The sequence below is a fragment of the Pseudorasbora parva genome, chromosome 21, assembly GCF_024679245.1.
Source record: "Pseudorasbora parva isolate DD20220531a chromosome 21, ASM2467924v1, whole genome shotgun sequence".
Lineage (NCBI taxonomy): Eukaryota > Metazoa > Chordata > Actinopteri > Cypriniformes > Gobionidae > Pseudorasbora > Pseudorasbora parva.
Window position 1 is genome coordinate 36,318,948 of NC_090192.1, and position 19,620 is coordinate 36,338,567.

A 19,620-nucleotide genomic window follows, 5' to 3' on the forward strand; every position below is an offset into this window, starting at 1 on the left:
GCAAACAATAATTCTCATCAAACCAGCAGAATCGGCATGAAAATTAATTATTCCATGATAGCAACGAGCAAGTTAGGACAATGACGGTCCAGCACTGTTTCTGCATGATTGGGACAGAGCTAATGCAGCGTTGAGACATCTCAGCATGCTTATTCAAAAGACATGAAACAACTTTGAGTGATATCAACTTAACTGTTTCAAATCACAACTCTGCAATCCTTCCAGCGTTGCATGGCACCATTTTGACAACGAATGTCAGTAATGTGCCATCATATATATTGCATTTTTTGCACTTAGATATACATGATAATTATAACTATTTAAGCAACTCAAGTTGTTTATACATTACCGCTCAAAAGTTTGTGGTTGGTACAATTGTATAATGATATATTGTAATGCCATTTCACATTACTCTTTGTACTGTATTTTTGATTAAGTGTGTGTGTGTGTGTGTGTGTGTGTGTGTGTGTGTGTGTGTGTGTGTGTGTGTGTGTGTGTGTGTGTGTGTGTGTGTGTGTGTGTGTGTGTGTGTGTGTGTGTGTGTGTGTGTGTGTGTGTGTGTATACTTCAACCTGAATGCACAGACTCATAGAGACTTGTGTCACTGTGGGGATCTAAACTAAAAAAAAAAATACGTGGTAAGTGGTTGCACACTAGCCTAGAAATCTAGACGCACCCTAGCGGCAGCAAATTTAATCTGCCCGCGAGTGTCGTCTAGGAACTCTCAATACCCTTCTGAGCTGTATTCCCCTAACTCTTGCCGGGCCAATCACATCGTGTATAGAGTCGGTGGGCGGGGCCATAATAAAGACGGCCGAGTTGCGTTTGCGTGCTTCTAGTAAACACAGAAACTGGCGAACGGCGGTCTTTCGAATCAGCTTTGACCGCGACTCTGGAAGACTTGGAGTTAAGCTTTTCTCTGAGAAAAGGACAAAGAACGGCACTGAAGTCATTCTTAAGAAGGGAAGATGTGTTCTGAGTTTTGCCGACCGGATACGGTGAATGTTTAATCTGTCAACGAGCTCCGCTTAACCGTCGTTGCTCTGGTTGGTGTAGCGCTATCCTATCACGTGCAAAGGGAGTTTGAAAGACAACCGTTTATCCCGCTCCTCGGATTGAGCTGTCAATGGTGAGTTTCCAGACCAAACATCTTGATGTGGGTCTGGCTTGTCCGGCTAGTTGCACACAACTATATTAAGCAATTTTTACAAATAACAATTTAGTTATATAAACAAACAAAAAAATCAAGTAAAGCTGGCACAATTTCTTTGAGTAAAAAGAACAGGCACCACTCTTCTGCATAATGGCAACCACAAAATGACAGAAACTCCTCAATGTCTAACATAACTGAACATTAAACACTAACATAAACTAATAACATCTTTCCCTTTACTGAAAAACACATAAAAAAACACTTGAATCCATAGATTTTCTCTCCTAGCTTAATCCCTTACAAAGCATGCTGGGAACTACAGAACCACTCCCCAGTTAGTTATGTCCGCACAAATATTTCATGAAGTTTTAACGCATACTAATTAAGTTAACTTCAGTTTTAAATATATAAGGCTGATTGAACAAGCATATCTAATTTCGACACATATTAATTTAAGTAAAGTAAACATCATTTAAATGCGTCTTATCTGTGAAGGGCCTGAATCATTTTTTTGAGTGAGGAAACTAGTTTAGTAAATTATACAGAATGCCCGTTTCTCAGTATGGGTTCTTTCTGTACTTTTGTTTTCGTGGATCTTATGAAACGTTATCAGTCGCTAAACAAGTACAGTATCAATTCAAAGTTCACATCTAGTCAAGTACAGGTAAAATCTCCGGATGTGTTCTTGATCTGCCCCTTTTATCGAGGATACATCGAGAGGTGACTTGTGTGGACTTGAGACAGCCAGGTATCCCAGAAATCATCTCGCAGCAACCAGCAAGTGTCAATGAGGAAACCATTGTATTTAAAAATATGAGTCACAAAATTTAGTTTTAAGAGATTTTCAGGGGAGAATATAGTTGTTTAAAGCTCAAAAACGCCTATTTGAAAATTATCTGGCGTTTTTGGAGTAGTGAGATCCAGTTGACCACCGGTCGTTCAGCGCTCATTAATCCCACAGCGAGCAGCCTTACTTTGGCTAGTCCTTCTGACGTTTGCCGCTGCATGGCTCTGATGTCTCTGAAGTGGTTAAACATGAGCTAAAATTCATCTTGTACTGATCTACCGGGCAATCTTTGGTCTCATGAATCTATAATTTGTTCCCTGACAAATAATTTTGGCTGAGTATAGGGACACCCCTCTAAATAATTGAATTCAGGTGTTCCAATCACTTCCATGGCCACAGTTGTATAAAATCAAACACCATATGCAGACGCTTTTACAAACATTTGTGAAATAATGGGTCGCTCTCAGGAGCTCAGTGAATTCAAACGTGAGCGTGATAGGTTGCAAATAAGTCCATTCTTGAAATTACCTAATAAATATTCTACAGTCATCTGTTAGTGCTATTATAATAAAGTGAAAGCTATTGGGAATAACAGCAACTCAGCCACAAAGTGGTAGGCCACGTAAAATCACAGAGCGGGGTCAGCGCATGCTATGTACATAAGTTGCCAACTTTCTGCAGAGTCAACAGCTACAGACCTCCAAACTCTGTGTGGCCTTAAGATTATCTCAAGAAAAGTGTTTTGAAAGCTTCATGGAATGGGTTTCCATGGTTGATCAGCTGCGTCCAAGCTTTACATAACCAAGTGTAATGCAGTGGTATAAAGCATAACCAGTGGACTCTTTTCCAACACACTTTGTCTGGCAATCCAATGGACAAATTGGGTTTTGACGTTTGCCAGGAGAGCGGTACATGCCTGACTGCATTGTGCCAAGTATAAAGTTTGGTGTAGGGGAGATTATGATGTGCAGTTGTTTTTCAGGGGTTGGGAAACCCCTTTGCCCCTTAGTTCCAGTGAAAATAAACTCTTAATGCTTCAGCATACCAAGACATTTTGGACAATTGCATGCTCCAAACTCAGAGGAAACAGTTTTGGGGTGGGCCCTTCCTGGGCATGACTGCGGGCGGTGGGCATGACTGCACACCAACGCACAAAACAAGGTCCATAAAGATATGGATGAATGAGTCTGGTGTGGAGGAACTTGACTGGACTGACCTCAACCTGATAGAACGACTTTGGGATAAATTAGAGCGGAGACTGCAAGCCTAGCCTTTTCGTCCAACATCAGGGTCTGACCTCACAAATGCACTTCTAGAAGAATGGTCAAAAATAGTCAAAAACACACTCCTAAACCTTGCAGAAAGCCTTCTCAGAAGAGATAAAGCTATAATAGTATAATATAATATGGCCAACCCCATATTAAACTTTACGGGTTAAGAATGGGATGTCATAAATGTTTATGTGCATGTAAAGGCATATTTCCCAAAACCTTTGGCAATATAGTGTATATTTAGGCTATTATTTAACTTACTCCAGCTTACTAAAGTGCTGATTTGTTTGCTTTATTTCTTTTATATTTTCTTATACCTTAAATACGTTATCAAGAACTTCAGAAAGTTGTGTGATGGGTAGGTTTAGGGGTGGGGTAGTGTAAGGAGAGAGGATATACAGTTTGGTACACTATAAAAACCATTATGTCTATGGAGAGTCCCCACAAAGATAACACGTGTGTCTGTGTGTGTGCATATAACAGGGACTACATTTTAAATAAAATAGTTTTGTTAATTGCGTAAAGTATAATGAACTACACTACATTGCACACACCTCCAGCATGTTATAATTACCCAAAAATCGAATAAAGCAACAGCAAGCTAAAGGTGTTAAAAATGTATAATTGCATAAATGGAGAGAAAGTGTGTGCTTTGATATGACAGGGTTGATGAAAACATGTTCCCAAACAACACGGACACTGCGCTCACATGCCATTAAAGCAACGATAACGCATAAAAACACACTGACACCCAACATGCACTTACACACTTCACCATCAGAGTATTTGACATTTGTGTGTTGTGAAAGGAACTGCACAGCCCTGATGGCTAAAGGGGAAGCGCACATTAGGAATTGCTCTCCGATAGGCCGTGATTAGCTGTCAAACTGCAAGAAAGATGAAAATGGAGAGAGAGAGAGAGAGAGAGAGAGAGAGAGAGAGAGAGAGAGAGAGAGAGAGAGAGAGAGAGAGAGAGAGAGAGAGAGAGAGAGAGACACGAGCGACTGTGCTCATTGTTGGTGGTTTTATCTCGTCCCGCCAGCTCCCGCTCATGTGATTACTCAACGCAGAGCTTTAGTGCACTGTCACCCTTCACGTCTGACAATTGTTCGGTCCACTGATATTACTGTAAAATACCAGACGTGATGCTTCAATTAATGGAAGAATAGCTAGAAAAAGGCATATTGCACCACATACAAACTTTACAAATAAACAAAAGTGAATGTGCATAAAACTGTGGCCTAGCAGTTAGAGGGACACATGGAGCTCAAGTTCAAATCTGGCTTGCATCCATTTCTGCACGTAATTCATTTCTGCACATAATTTTCTGTCCTATCTCTCACAGTCAAATCAGCTGAAAAACCAACATAAAGAGCAAAAAAAAAATGCTTATTTCTTTTAAAATTAGTATGAATAGTCCATATATTCTCTTAATATTAATAATAAAGAGTTCATGAAAACTACATACATGATAAAAATTTATTATACAGTTAGACATACATATCCACACACACACAACCTTATATTTTTACTTTTCGGGTTTCACATAAACAAGAAATAATACAGTAGCGTTTAAAAGTTTGGGGTCCGTAAGTTTTTGTAGAATGAAATAAGTACTTTCATTCAACAAGGATGCATTAAATTAAGCAAAAGTACCAGTAAAGATATTGACTATAATGTTATTAAATAATTCTATTGCAAACAAATGCGATTCTTTAGAACTTTTTATTCATCAAAAAAATACCTTATCAAGGTTTCCACAAAAATAAAACCAGTACAACGGTTTTTGACATTGATAATAATAATAATAATTATGATAAATGTTTCATGAGCAGCAAAGCATATTAGAATGATTTTGGAAGGATCATGTGACATAAAAGACAGAAAATTCAGCTTTGCATCACAGGAATAAATTCAATTTTAAAATACATTATTTATGTATTCATTTAAGTTGTAATAATATTTTATATATAATTTGATAAATTTCTGATAAAAAATAAAAAAATTGGTTTCCTTGATAAGCATAAGAGCAAAAACACTAAAAATCACCCCTAATAATACAGTAGCACCCCTAATAATCATTTTACAACATTTGAAACATTATTAAGATGCAATGAAAATTAACAATTTATACTTATTCATGGACATAATCTCTTCTTTTAAACAACAACTCTCCCTGGAGTACTTCCCATAAAATCTATGACTATAAAGCTAAGACGAGGTATTACAAATATGTTTTAAAGAAGTAAATTACATGAATAACACGAGAGCAATAAAGATAGACTTAACTAAAGAAGCACTGACTCTTCAATATGTCTCAGCTCCTGAGAGGCAAAACAATAGGCATACAGCATATATTTGATTGAGTGTATTATTATTATTAAGTTAGGTTTGTGTTCCCAGGAAACTGCCAGCATGTCTTTAGTGAAATTACATGCTGTGAGAAGTAGCAGAAGGAGATTGAGCCTCATAGTTCTGCCTGTTTCAGCATGTACTTGGCATTCAAAAGTGTCCCTGAAGAGCTGCAAGAACAAAATAGAGGCTAGAAGAGAGAGACTCAAGCTTGCCTCATTTTAGCTTTGATTATTTCATAATGTCTTATACTCTGTTAAATCTTTTTGCTTCCATTTGACTGTAATTTGATTATAATTCATGCCAATGTAGTTAAAACCAGCACAGGCTTGCATTTCAGTTAGCTAAACGCATTACTAATAATCAATTTGAGGGTATTCCGAGGGCAAGGACGTCTGTCTCTTTAAATGCTCCTGAAGGGTAACAGATTTACTAAGTGACTTTTTAGCCAATACAATAGATCCACACACCTACTATACACTTGTGTCTCAGTCCTGGACTGCATCCCAGTTCAACCGGTGAACATGGTTAAAGCGAGACACTTAAAGTGTAATCTCAGCCTCAGATGTCACACCCTTGGACTGTTGGTCTGATGCATAATGGCAAACAAAATTGGAAACACTTCAGGAGTTTCAAAGTCGTCATCTGATTGGTTAAATCCTCCAGGATTTCCTCAAGACATGTGTCGTGTTCATTAACTGTCCGCCTGGAAACAAAAGCCGTTTCCACCAGAAACTTTCCCCAGGAACTAGGGACTTTTGAGTGGTACTTGGCCAGGGTCCAAATGAAGTTCTGGGTAAAGATTTTTTTTTAAAGATGTAGTACTTTTTCAAAGTTCGAGAACTTTCGGGGTGGGACTTAGGCACTGAATATGTTGATTTGTTTGAGTACACCCACCAGTGTATTTCTACCTAAAAGTCTGTTTCGTTGTGTGCACTAAGCGGCTACGCACTTGTCTGTGTTATGTTTTATATCTTTGTACACCAGAAACGTGTCTGACATGGCGCTGCTGCCATGTTAAACATAAATATATAGTCTACTGATACAGCAAAGACATAGTCAGCAGTATTGATGGTAAAACATGCTACAGAATATTTTGTTCTGATATTTCGTTCTTGCGTGCCGCATGAAAAATAGGTGTCGGTTCTATTTCTAGCATGCATGCATTTTCAGAGCAGGCAGGCAGTGTGCAAACTCTAGGCAGTGTGCAAGCTCGAGCAGGCAGTGTGCAAACTCTAAGTAGCTGAAATAAAAACAGCATCCAGTTTGTAGCTGACCAAAGAGTTGTTAGGTATTCAAATCAACAATGAAGTTTAAAAAATTTGACCGATGGACCGACGACGACGTTCAGGGTTTATTAAGTTTATTTGCAGAGGATGAAATCCAGTGGGAACTGTAAAGTCGACGTGCGCAGTCCTACATCACCGGACTAATCTTCACGGTACTTTAGACTGCGGTGGAAATGCAGACAGTAGCACGTCTGGGGGAAAAAAGTTCCTGGTGCATATTGTTCCAGGTCATATCGGTGGAAACGGGGCTAAAGACGCCTTGAAGCCAAACCAAAATCTGTGGCATCGATTCTTTAAAATACGTCCAAGAGTTTGACACACCGGTCTGTTATTGTGACTTTACATGAACATGGAGCAAAGACACATGTCAGTCAGACGGCCTGTGGGTGGTCCTCTGCCAGTGAACCCTGCTTTTGAGTCCAGGGGCGTATTGCACAAAACTAAGGCGTAAGATGGGATATCTTGGTGTTCTTGTCATCTCTATGCAAAATTTAGTACACTGCTGTCATGTTAACGTACCCTGAAGGCACACTCACACCAAGAACGATAACGATCACAAAAGATATAACTGTATATTAGCGGATAAATTGAGCCAAGATATCCCGGCTCAATCCCTTATCCTAGTTTTGTGTAATAGGCCCCAGACCTTCTATTGATTTGTTTTGTTTGAATGTTGTGTATTAATGTAAAGCGAATCAACATAACACTTATTATTGCTGAAAATTGGTAAAACTGAAAAACTACATTATGGTAAAAATGGAACGCTATTATGTCAACAAATTTCTTACTTGTTCATGATGGGGTTTTTCTTTGGTGGTTGGGCGGAACTGAAAGAATGTCAGTGTCTATCAATTTTTGTCTTCTATTTGGCCTAAAAGACTGTGTTCATGGTCAGCCAATTGAAAATGTTGACTAAAAACATGGAGTGTTTTTTTCTTTTAAAAGTTTGTTGCAGCGTTCTCTCTGTATTTATGATTATTTGCTCTTTTTAGCCACCGCCTATGAATCCTAACTCACTAAACCTTTACTCATTGAATTCTTGCACCCGGGAACAATACAAGTCAACACCATTGTTACTAAAAGTTTTTATTATGAGGGATTTCCTTCCAATACAAGGCAGTAGTAGGCTAAGCGTATGGGAGAGGACTTGGGCGGCAACATGCCGAGTGCCTTATGGATGTTGAAGTTTTCCTATATTTGGCAAAAGGGAAGACAACAGCTTTTTCCCTCCGTTTTCTCTATTCGGGTAGCACCGATTTCAAACATCATTTTGCCTTTTTACTGTATAGGTAGCCAAGTTTTATTGAAAGCCCACTTTGCCAGTGGTGAAGGGATATTCAATCCAAAATGTTTTAACTCTGTCATCATTTACTCACATTAATTTAACCTGTATTACTATTTCATAGTTGTAAAATATACATGGATACACACTGCGACTCACTGGATAAACTATGGCATCTGGACATATTTGGCATACTATTTTCAATGCAATGCATCATGGATACAGAATAATATCGCTCTTGCAGGCTGGTTAAAATTGGGAATTGGATGCTGCAACTGAGATTACATTTATTTTATATTACCTTAGAAAGTGCTTTACAGTTAACAGAAAATGTAACCAAACTCATTTTAAGAAAAGGTTCCTCCCTCTGAGATACCTTATATATATACAGGTGAGGATGTGAACAAGGTATAATAAATTTAGCTGCCATTGAACTTGCTAATGAAAACAGCATAAACAGATTGTCCTGTGCTTCATCATTCCTGCTCAAATAAAGAGTAGATATCCATCATTTTGACAGCCTGCTGCATTTGACTTCGCTATAGAGCGGCTGGTTCATTTGCCCTGGTCAGAAGTTTGACTACCAAATCATTCATGTCCAGCACTTTAAAAAGTCAACAGTGCTCAATGTCTCTCATCATTCATTCTGAAACAAAAACAGTTTATTTCCTGTTAGAGTACAGTACACTCAGAAACCATGTTATTTTTACAGAAATTATGATACTTTTAGTTTATGGATAAAATGATTTGGTGATAAAACATTTTATATATATAAAAGCATACAGGTTGAGACCATCCATCCATCAATCCATTCATAGTCAAGGCAAGAAATCAAGTATTTTTTTTAGCTGCTTTACTTCCTGATTTGGAAGGCAGGTACAACTATGTATCATCAGTATAATTGATACAAAATGCCATATTCATAAAATATAGAGCTAAGCAGAATGGTGTAAAGAGAATATGGCCCTAAAATAGAGCCCTGAGGTATCCCGTAATTTACAGGCACGGCAGAAGAATAATGATTTCCAGTCTTTACAGCAAATGTTCTACCCTCCAGGTAAGAACGTAACCAATGTAAAGCCATTCCATTTACTCCAACACATCGCCCAAGGCGCTCTAACAAAATAACATGATCCAGTGTGTAAAATACTGGCCACACTCAGGTCTAATAAGACAAGTCCAACACAGTTTCCTTTGTCAACTTTGTTAACCGTCCCTCGATCTCGTCTGAGGCGTAGTGGAGATCGCACGTTCTCGGTCGCGGCCCCGGTACTTTGGAATGAGTTGCCGCTATCTCTGAAATCCTTGCCAAGTTTGGACACTTTTAAAAAGGACTTGAAGACTTATTTACTTCATCAAGCTTTTGACGTCTGATTGGGTTTGGAAACTGTGAGTGATTATGTGATTATGATTATGTGTTTGATTTTTGGTGTCATGTGTGATACCTTGGTTTTGTATTTTTGTGTGTGTGTGTGTGTGTGTGTGTTATTGTAACATTGTCATATCTTTTGATGTTGTTTGATACTCATGGACAGCACTTTGGTCCATTCTAATGGTTTTGAAAGTGCTTTAGAAATAAAAGTTGAGTTAAGTTGAGTTGAACTTCTAATAAAAGCAGATTCAATACTATGACCAGTTCTGAAACCTGATTGAAACTTATCCATAATGAAGCTGACGACAAAAAAAAAAACATTTCTAGGATTTCTGCAATGAATTAAGTTTAGAAATTGTAACTTTGAAGGACAGAAAGGTATAGGCCAGATTTCTTTACTCCACTACCACACGTTTCAAACTTGGGTACACAACCCTCAGCCAAACTTTTGTTTCTAATAGATAAAATATATGGACCAATTGTATCAAAAAACTGTTGGGATCACATCATTTAGATGAAGTAACTTTCAATAGTACCCATGAACTCTGATCTCAGAAAGCAACGTCATCTTAAAGGCTCTAAACGAACCAGAGGGAACAGCAACAACTGCAGCATCTAACAATGAAAGTGAGTACTTTAAATGAATAAATGACATCTAGCATGGTCTAATTATTATAAATAATAACAAAAAATTGTTGAACCTGAATAAAAAGTTATAATAGTTGTAATAGAAGTCTTGATGTTCTAGAACGTGTCCTCACACTGATGTTGTGCAAGCCATGTTATATTAGTATTATTTATATACTATTTTCACTTGGATCTCACAAAACCCAAGTCCGATGTATTGCTTGTAAAAGTTATGGTGTAATATTTCCAAATGCCAGAGCCAAACCTACTACATACAATGCGCTATATGATGTTTCCACCTAATGCCTCCCTCGATTTATCTCTTTGACAGCCAATCCATACAGATAAATCACCTCGTAAGGTTTCTCTTCACACACTCCAACCTGCACTGTATCAAACGATTAGGAGCGCACCAGCCTCTTCAGGGAGAGAATCAAAACTCTTCACTGCAGTAAACTTTCATATAGAGAGTTCTAGATATCTTTGGCTTCTCGTCCCATAGCTTCTCATAGTTTGTGACAGTGAAAAGAAATAGTCCAAATAGAAAACAACTAACTGACCATAACGGCACACCAAAAGGTCCATTGCCATTCCACTGAGAAGAGCTTTGAGAAAATGACTGGCTATCATTCTCCGATTTACAGAATTTGTCGTCTACGCTTGCTTTATTCGTCTCTCTTTGCTGGTGCACAATAACGGTTTGTCCATTCGTCTGTGTAGGTCAAATTTATTTTCTGCTCTGTCTGAAAAGGCACACGGGTAACAAACACAAGCGGTGTCGACGGGCTCACGCGGACCCAAAAGCTTCAGGTAAAATGACAGCTTGGTTGATCTAACACAGAAGCTGCTATCTTTGAAAAGTGATCCTCTGTGTTGTCAGAATGTTGATATCTAACCCAGGATTGAAAGCTGTTGAATAAGTGAAGCTGTTGTTTCGAAGAGCTTGCTGTATTTTGGTCCACGGATTGCACGAATGATTGAGCTTTATCAGTCAAGGCCTCGGAAACGCACAACTCTCAGTGGGGAACATCAGGGCTCATTGTCACTTTCTGTTATTCTGACATTCTCATTCCTACACCAGGAATCAAGGTGCACAAGACAGGATGAATTTTTAACCAGCTGTCCTCTGTGAAATGTGCCCAGATGAATAAAACAAAGTCTATAGAAACGCAATGAAAAGTCTTACCTGCAGATTGAGTGGCACAAATAAATGCTTGATTGCCTGACAACATACGAAACCCTAGAGAGAAAGAGAGAGAGATATATATATGGACTGGAGTAGAGAGAAAGAGAGAAAGAATGATAAGAAGGCAAAGACTAAACAGAGAGATCTGTTCAGAAATGCAACTTTGATTAAAAAAAAATATTATCATGCTGGTTTTTTAACAGTTTGAGTACAATTAAAACAGCACACATCTCATCCAATTCATTACTGGTACTTACTGATGTTTGAGCTGTTGTTTACCCTACAAATGAGGTCACTTCCTGGATTGTGATGTCATTTATTATAGGCAAATGGACTGGTGGTGCGTTCCAGTTCATTTTTATATGCCCTTCCCTGCATCCCAATTCGCATACTATCCATACTAAATAGTATTCGAAAATAGAATCAGTATGTCCCAAATCATAGTATGTTGAAAAGAGTATTCCAAAGATACCCGGATGGTTTACTATTTCCGGTCCGAATTTGAAGTATGAATCGATGGGCATTCCAACGGCTGATATTGCCCAAAGTGTTATAAAAACCGTTAAAAAACTACAAACATGGCGGATGTGCGAGTCAGACGGTTAAGTAGAGAAATTTAGATAAAGGGGTTTGAGTGACCAACTATCAATATTTAACCTGACAAAAGTATATTTATTCAGTGTTGTCCACATTATATTTCACATGCAGCAGCATTGTGAACTTTTGTAATGACACGTTTGGCCATTAACTTTTAAATGCATCATTATATTTAAACTGCAAACACATGAGGAGAGTCTCTGCATAAAAGACCCACACATGGCAGATCAACGTGCAGCTACATTTCTCTCCGATACGGTAGGAGATTAATCTGAATGTGGAGGATTTGAACTGTGACGAATCTGACGATGATTGACAGGGCAGTTAAACGGTGACGGGATGCACGTAACTAAGCGACAGAGTCTGTTGAAGATGGCGAAGTAGCCTACTATGTCCCGAAGCTTGCATACTTTTCTGCTACACACTCAAAAGTGTATACTTTTTCTTCACAAAAATAGTACATAGTTTTAGGACGTAAAATAAGTAGGCGTATTGGGTCGCAGCATCTGTTTCCTCTGAGCTCTTGACTGTTTTATCAAATCTGTCTGTGTGTTTTAACTATAAAAAAAAAATCAAAAAAACTAGGGGAAAACTGGGGGAAAACCTTTTTGAGATGCCAAATCAGCTGAGAGATAGATGAGCTCAAATCTCCAGCGGTTTATAAACAAAGAAAAAATGTTTATTTGCTGCTTTTCAAGTAATCATCAAGCAAAAAAAAAAAAAAAAAAGTTAAATCATGTATTTTGAACAGCATTTGCGTTCTCTAGAAAATGTTCCTCTGATCAACTTTCAACTCAAAATTTCTCGGGGAATGCAAACATTATGCAAGAGAACACCAAATCATTGACATATGATTTTCCTCCCATAACGTTTTTTTTTCTTCCACCATGTCACATAGTACTCTCTCAGCATAACTGTTTTTAACATTCATAATAATAAGAGATGTTACTTGAACACATAAAAACACTATGTAAGGAAATATGATTTTAGGGGAAGCCAGACTCTCAGTGTTAAATCAGTTGCATGCAGCTTTGTTTTTAATGCTTTGTTCTGTAAATGTCAAGCTAAAAAACATTTGGGATCTGACCCATGACTCTTGATGCCCACCTGAGGGTCCTAGGGTTTACCTGAGCAAAACATTTGTACTTAGGTCAATCATGCTTATATGAAGCAGACATGGAGAGACATTGTCTCCTTTTTAACTACGGATGATTGTGGCCAATCTGATGTGATGTAAAACACACAAGCAGCCACAGTGTCATCAGAGATAAATTAGTACTGGATCACAGAATCCTTTAATCTTAGTGAAAACAGACATATTTGCATTGCAGTCAAGAGTAATTGGTAAATAAAATATAACTTTTTATTCATCAAAGAATCCTGAAATAAAGTGCATCATGGTTTCCACAAAAATATTAATCTGCAGCAAGGATGACAATAAGAACTACTCTTAATAATTGAGAAGCAAATCAGCATATCAGAATGATTTCTGAAGGATATGTGACACTGAAGACTGGAGTATGCTGAAAATTAAATAAATAATGTTTTAAAATGTATTTAAATAGAAAATGATTTTAAAATGTAACTATATTTCACAATATGACTTTTTTGTAACTATATTTTTCATTAAATGAAGAATTTGAAGAATTTTGAAGAATTTTGTCAGCCTTGGTGAGAAGAGTCTTTAGTTGTTGTTGTTGTTGTTTTTTGTTTTTGTTTTTTGTACTTTGTACAAATTTGTACTTTATTTTATATCATTCTTTTTAAATTGAACACTTGTAAATAAGCAAATCGTTAAACAAACCTATGCCAAGCCGTCTTGGTTTCCGGCGTGTTTTTGAAGGGTAAGTGCATGTGCAACGCTCAGAGACTAAAGAAGTACAAATTCTTACCATTTCTTTCTTGCAGTTAAATAACCAATAATGTCCCTCTTAAGCACAGGTTGCCAGGACAAAAAGGCCTATTTGATCCTGTCCTGTCATGCAGGAACATTTGCAGCATAGCCTAGAAAGATACATCATGTACCAAGTCACTCGTCCACATTTTAAAACTTTGAGTAAAGGCTCATTGGGAATACGTGACTCTGCCTACATTTTTGCAAGACCCGAAATATGGTACGTTTACCTGCACTTTTTGGGTGAAACGTCCACCGGAGGCGCTAAGTGGTAATATTTTTTCTCCATTCCCAGACTGATCTCATGAAATGGCGTATGTATGACACGCCAATTCGTATGCCATTTTGGCGTGCTATCAAGACGCATAATTGCTTTTTAGTGTTTATCAACGGCATTTCATTCTATCCCCCTACACTGCCCCTACCCCTAAACCTACCCAACACACACACACACACAGCCCCTAAACCTACCCATCACAAGAAACATTTTGCATTTTTACATTTTCAAAAAAAAAAAACAATTTAGTATGTTTTAAAATCCATTTACCTTGTGGACACACACACATATTCAGACACATTTTGAACGCGTAACTCAATCCCTTCCCTAAACCTTCCCATTTGTGTATTATAAAAAACAGGATATAACAGGCAGATACGACTGCATGCATAATTTATTCAGAAAGAACAAATATCCCAAGTGTTCCGAGGCCAAACGATTGTCGTGTGTCGCGTGACCAATTGCGTCATTACGTCAGCTTTGATTGTAAAATGCCATTGGCTCTCGTGTGTCTCGTGACCAATCGCGTCCCTTTTCCGACCGTGTGTATCATTTGAATTAGAAATATGAACGATTGTGTGTGTGTGTGTGTGTGTGTTCTTTTCGCAAAGGAGCGCGATCATCATTTCAACGACTAAAACATTAAGATCAACTCTGTTCTTCACATGAAGATATCGTATGACTTCAGAAGACTTGGTCTGCAACTAATACTTTTATACAGTTTTTTGGTCAGTTTTTGCAATAAATAACTGTGACTGTAAATTTATTTGCCTGTTACGTGTTTTATATGGTTGAGAGTGGGTAGGTTTAGGGTAGGAGTGGAGTTAGTTGCACCAAAATATAAAGCTAGGCTATAAATATTCATTCTGTGAGATCAGGTTGGAACGTGTATGTTTACGCGAAGTCATGTTCCGCATCCGGAATGGAGAAAAAATATTACCACTTAGCGCCTCCGTTGGACGTTTCACCCAAAAAGTGCAGGTAAACGTACCTGAAGGTACATATTTCGGGTGGTGCAAAAATGTAGGCAGAGTCACGTATTCCCAATGAGCCTGGGTTGACTTTAACACTGAGGTGTACACCTCTACAAGCTGGAGGATTCATTTCACTTGATGATTTTCTCGTGAGATCAGGTTTGAATGCAGGAATGGATGTGTGGATAGAGGGATAGAATCAATGATGCAATGCAGAGAGGAAAACAAGAGCTCAGTTCCCTCTCCATTCTGGCTCATGGGTCAGTCACCAAGCTACCATGGAAATCTGTGTGACTATATCTGTTTATACAACTGCATAGGGCCAGATCTGTGTAAAAAAAAAAAAAAAAAAAAAATATATATATATATATATATATATATATATATATATATATATATATATATATATATATATATATATATATATATATATATATAGTTCTGCCTTTCAAAGGGATGGTGCTATTCTTGTGAGGAATGCATACTCTCTGGTAGCCCCAATACATTTTCTTCTTCTTCCTGGAATAGCAAGAAAAACAAACATAAAAGCTCCATATAGGTTACCTTCCTCTTCCTCCGCTTTTATGGATTTTTCGCTGTTTCTCACATAAGAAAAATCTGATGTGAGTCTGGTGTCAATATGCCACCCAGGCCGAGCCCTTAAATAGTTAAAGGGATAGTTCACCCAAAAATTCAGTCATTATTTACTCATGTCATAGATGACTTTCATTCATCTTCATAACACAAATGCCTACTGCATTACAAAATAATCCATTACAAATATTAATTGAGTGGTTTAGTCCAAATATTCTAAAGAGACTTGATTGCTTTATATAATGAACATACTTAATTATCTGTTTTTATATGTTATTTATTCACATATAAACATTCATCAGTGCACACATCAGATGTGGTGAACAGAAGCTCAAGCATGTTTGACGTGTGAGAACCAATGAGGTTCATTCTCCCGTTACGCAGCACATTTGAGCTTCAGCGAGAACCAATGAGGTTCATTCTCGTGTTACGCAGCACATTTGAGCTTCCTCAAGAACCAATGAGGTTCATTCTCGTGTTACGCAGCACATTTGAGCTTCAGCGAGAACCAATGAGGTTCATTCTCGTGTTACGCAGCACATTTGAGCTTCAGCGAGAACCAATGAGGTTCATTCTCCCATTTCGCAGCACATTTGAGCTTCAGCGAGAACCAATGAGGTTCATTCTCCCATTTCGCAGCACATTTGAGCTTCAGCAAGAACCAATGAGGCTCATTCTCGTGTTACATGGAACGTTTGGGCTTCTGTAGGATCCAATGACGTTCATTCTCACATTACGCGTCTTAATTCAATCTGTTCAACATATAAAGCAATCGTGTCTTCTTGAAATTTTTTTGACTAAACCGCTCAATTCATATGGATTCGTTTTACAAACCTTTTGAATCATCATCATACACTGTCCATGGAGGGACAGAAATCACACAGATTTTATAAAAAATATCTTTGTTTGTGTTCCGAAAGTTGAACAAAAGTCTTGCGGGTTTGGAACAACATGAGGGTGAGTAATTAATGACAGAATTTGAATTTTTGAATGAACTAACTGTAACGGGGTGGGAAGGAAGGAGGCGGGAACCGGCGAACGTTCAACAAACTTTAATTCCAAAATAAATAAAAACGAAAGTAAACCGCGGGCAGCCCCTCACGGACGACTGCCCACACACACATAACAAAACATAAACAAAACTCAACATAAACTCCAGGCCTGGTCCTCTCTCCTCTTCCGCTGCTTTCGCTCCTCCTTTTATGCTCCCGTCACTTGGCCGCGAGACGAGACCGGTGTGTCGCGCAGCTGGTACTCATTACCACTCGTCACCGGCCCGCTCTCGTGGTCCCTCGCCCCGCTGCTTGCCACACTAACCCTTTTAAGTGTCCCATAAGGACGTTTGGCATGTGACAATGGATTGACCAGGACCCATTTACTTTCTAAACACATGTCCTTGGTCTTAAAGTCACATTTTTCTTTCCCTTTGTAATATTGAAACAATATTTACCATTGTATAGCACAGGCTTTTATTTAAGACACTGTGGATCAAGAAGAGTGGGAATGGGAGGGGTTAACAAATAAAAAGACATTAGCCAAAAAGGTTAAAAAGGAAAGTTATTTCACATAACTATTTGTTTCATTAAAAATAACATGCACCAATAAATAATAAAAAATAATTTGGTTTACAGTCATAGTAAATCCAAATAATCCAAACAAAATTAGAGTAGACTAACAGTGATCATTTTAAATCAAAGCAAATGCATGCGATATCACTCTAATATGTTAATTTTCCTATTTTACAGGTAAGCCTGGAAAGATATTAAACAGAGACTATACCATCGAGGAAAAAATGCCACAGAAGAAACAAAGAGAAAGACAGACAGATAAAATGGAGAGAAAAAGTAAAAGAAGCTTTTATCCTGAAGATTCAGAAATGCTGCCAGTATCTCCTGTCTGAGAGGAAACTCATCTGAAAGTCAGTGACACACAAAAAGATTCAGTGAATTCATCTGCTATGCTATATGAGTTACAGCAGCAGGTGTCCCACAGGCTGGTCTTCCTTTCAAACGGTCATATCACACATTATTTCCCCAAAGGTCCACATATAGTTAGCCAAAGACTCTTCTACAAAGACAACAATTTCATTTAATCCTACCATTTTCTAAATTCTCTATGACCTTTAGAATTTAAACAAGAGGCTTTTTGCTGCAATGCCTTTATGACAGCGATGCATATGTGGAATGAATGAGTAACAGCATTTACACTGTAAAAAATTATATGTTCAATAAGTTATGACAACATATGTTTTTACATTGTTTTAACTCATCAAAATAAGTTAAGAAATGTAAAAAAATAATAATAATAATTAGTTGAATGATGAAACTCATTTTTTAAAGTCAGTTTGACATAATTTAAGTTGAAATAACTTAAAAGTCCCAGTCGATTGTACTGCAAAAGTTCAAAATTTGCCTTTTTTTACAGTGTAGTTGTGAAAATATTTATGCAGCTCTTTTTTATTTCATATAGTGAACACATCTGTCAAGACAAAAAGTCCTTATTTTCTAAATATACAGTAAAAACTTCATGATAAGACTGCTTTAATGAGCATTTAAGATGGATGTCATTGCAAGTGTTCAGTATATATATGACAGGCCAATTCGTATGCCATTTTGGCGTGCTATCAAGACGCATATTTGTTTTTTAGTGTGTTTAATAGCGCCGTTTCCTTCTATCCCCCTACACTGCCCCTGAACCCACACACACACCCACACACACACACACACACACACACACACACACAGACACACAGACACACTGCCTCTGCCCCTAAACCTACCTATCACAAGAACCATTCTGCATTTTTACATTTTCAAAAAAAACATAATTTTGTATGTTTATAAATAAATTTATATTGTGGACACAACACAGACACCCACACACACACACACACACACACACACATAAACACACACACACACACACACACACACACATGGTTTGTTTCGGGCGTAGACATTCACGCGGAATCACACGGCGTAGATATACACGCTGAGATGATGGTTAGTTTAAAGGTGATGTGTGTATTTTTTTAATGTAAAAATACTTTAATTTACAGCCGGAAACTCTCTGTTGGTAAATTCTCCAAGAAAGTGTAACACTGTGACTGTGTGGTACTTTCAAAACATTATTCTGTTTGTTTGAGCATCTCAAACTCCAATGGTGTTAGTTTGGGTCAAGGCTATACTGTACAATTAACAGCAGATGAAAAAATAAATAAAATAATTATTTTTGACACTAATGATGCACACACGTTCACACGAGTGTTTGGTGTCTGGCAGCTATATATGTGTGCAAAAGACTGAACCCTTAAAGTTCTTCTTCAATATTTTTCATTTCCCCGCTCATTAGTTGCTCTTTGTGTGTATAAACATCCTTCTCCGATATACTTTAGGAACAAACACTGCACAATAGGCCTACTCTATGAAATATATAGATATTATCTCTGGAGATAGACTAAGTACATTAATGGGTTTTGTGAGTGCTCTTTTCCACACATAACTGAGCAGCTAAATTAAGATGATGATAATAAAACTCCCTCTCTCTTTCACACACACATGCATCTGAAGTGTGACTAAAATCTGAAAAAAGGGCAAAACAGAAAATAATGGAAGTAAATTTAAAGCTATCTTGTTAAACAGGTGCTGAGAGGACAAGGAATCTACACTCCTGCTCACATTATGACTAATACAGACCTTCATTAACATTCAGATATATTTGGAGTGAAAGAAAAAACTAATTTCACAGAAAAGTTGACCCCATAAGGCATTACAATGGGGAGAATTGCATAATGTGATCAATGGGGTAAATCAAATTATGAAATAAATGCTTTTCTTGAGAAAAAACAAAATACATTGGGCACAATTATTGGCACCCCTAGATTTTTCAGCCATGACTTCTTGTTTCATATCAGTATAAATATGAGGAAACACAAAAGCCAAATTCCCTTAAAAGGGGCACTATGT

At 37.7% G+C, this 19,620-nt stretch overlaps 1 long non-coding RNA gene across 1 annotated transcript; it reads right to left on the minus strand.

Annotated features, from left to right (window-relative positions):
- Positions 1-10,859: 10,859 nt before the first annotated feature.
- Positions 10,860-11,642, minus strand: LOC137055618 (uncharacterized). Its single transcript, XR_010900034.1, has 3 exons — positions 11,577-11,642; positions 11,320-11,373; positions 10,860-11,205 (listed from the first exon to the last, which is right to left on the minus strand). It is a non-coding gene; the product is annotated as an uncharacterized lncRNA (long non-coding RNA).
- Positions 11,643-19,620: the final 7,978 nt, after the last annotated feature.